This window comes from Papaver somniferum, unplaced genomic scaffold, assembly GCF_003573695.1.
Source record: "Papaver somniferum cultivar HN1 unplaced genomic scaffold, ASM357369v1 unplaced-scaffold_160, whole genome shotgun sequence".
Lineage (NCBI taxonomy): Eukaryota > Viridiplantae > Streptophyta > Magnoliopsida > Ranunculales > Papaveraceae > Papaver > Papaver somniferum.
Window position 1 is genome coordinate 1595797 of NW_020625487.1, and position 1727 is coordinate 1597523.

The 1727-nt window shown below is 37.8% G+C and overlaps 1 non-coding gene across 1 annotated transcript; it reads right to left on the bottom strand.

Moving 5' to 3' along the window:
- Positions 1-1436: 1436 nt before the first annotated feature.
- On the bottom strand, positions 1437-1509 carry TRNAR-UCU. Its single transcript has one exon. It is a non-coding gene; the product is annotated as a tRNA-Arg (tRNA).
- Between the last annotated feature and the right edge of the window lie 218 nt (positions 1510-1727).

Here is a 1727-nt window from a genome sequence, read left to right on the forward strand (position 1 = left end):
TATAAAACCATGGGTGGAAGAGATGATGATCTTATACCATCAACATATAAGATATATGGTTTTAATGGTACTGCTAACAAGCCTAAAGGGGAGATTACTATGCGAATTTCATTGAAGGGAATATCTTCCGAAATCTTATTTTTTGTCGTTGATGTAGAATCACCCTACAATGCGTTAATTGGTCGACCTTGGCTACATGGGGTTCTAGGTGTAGCTTCAACTTTCCCCCAGTGCATCAAATTCCCTCACCCCAGTTGTGTAGGAATCATAAAGGGAGATTGGGTTGAAGGAAAGAGGTGTTACGAAACTGAGATAGAATCTTGCGAAGGAAGAGAAAACAAGAAGGAAAACTGGCGACACAAAATCAAAGATACACAAAGAAGTGAGAGGTTGATGGTGGATGCAATCGAAAGGAAAGGAGAAGAGATGTTGTGAAACTAATGCTAGCTCAGAATAAAAATGATGAACATACCACTACCAAGGAAGCAGTAACAGAAAATAATAAAGAAGCAGAGGATGACAAAGGTAATAAAAACAACAAATGTATGAATGATTAAGTTGTTGCGATATTCTCGCAATAAGTAAAATTCTCAAAAATACATTTGATTGAATGGCAAAATTGAGATTACGAAATTCAGATACAATATGATGATGATTCAGATACACGACAACATCTAGGATCACGAGAAAGATGTGATAGTCTTGCGAAAATTAGAGAGCTTGCGAAATTAACATTTGTAAGGTTGCGAGAATGTCGCAGACCATACCCGAAAGTAAAGGACAAATTAGCTATCATTCACTATGTATTTCCCTATAAATAGTCGTTCAAGTTGTAAAGAAGGGAGAGATCTTTTTTGAGTAAGAAACAAGTAAACAGGAGAGAGAAAGTCTAGAATAGATGTCATTCTTGATTCCTTTATCTTTTCTTGTAAGAACATTCGAAGATTGATCAATAAAATTAATAGTGTAAATCTAAAAATGAGTTGAGTAATAATGAAATCATATGAGAGGTGTAGTGTAGGATTTCCTGCAACTACATGCGTCTCCTCTAACTTGAAATAAACTCGTATATATTCTAATTTAAGTATAAAATCAAACAACTTTGCGTGAGGTGTTCGAGCTCTTTGTCCATTCATGGCACTCATCATCTTCTTTGGAAATTGAGGTACTTGATTCCGTAAGCAAAGACAAAGAAGAAAGCAAGGACAAACCCGACATGGGCTAAGACAACCAATTTAAGGAAACCGTATTCCCAGCCGAAGCTTTCTTGCAAGTACCTTTGCACTGTTGAATCGACTGGCAACCCTGGAATCTGCAACTCGTTTGTCCTGTCTAACCTGAGATGTCACTGGACCGTCCAAGCAACAGGTGAAGCCTACTATTCCCTCAACTGCCACGATAAAAAAAAATGTAACAAAAATAGGGAAAAGATCCTGCACACCCGGTGGGACTCGAACCCACAATCGCCTGATTAGAAGTCAGACGCCTTATCCATTAGGCCACGGGTGCATCTGCCGGCAAATCTTAGGTACGAGGATTTCATACAGGATGGCATTGCATTTCCGAGAGGATCCGGAGTAATTTCAATTCAAAGAGAAACTCCTTAACTCATTAACTGGTGGACATAGCATAAGAAAAATCATTCTGTAACTGAAATCTATGGAAAAAAAAAGACTTGTTATACAACTGAATGAACAGATAAGATTATTTAACCAGCACACATCAAC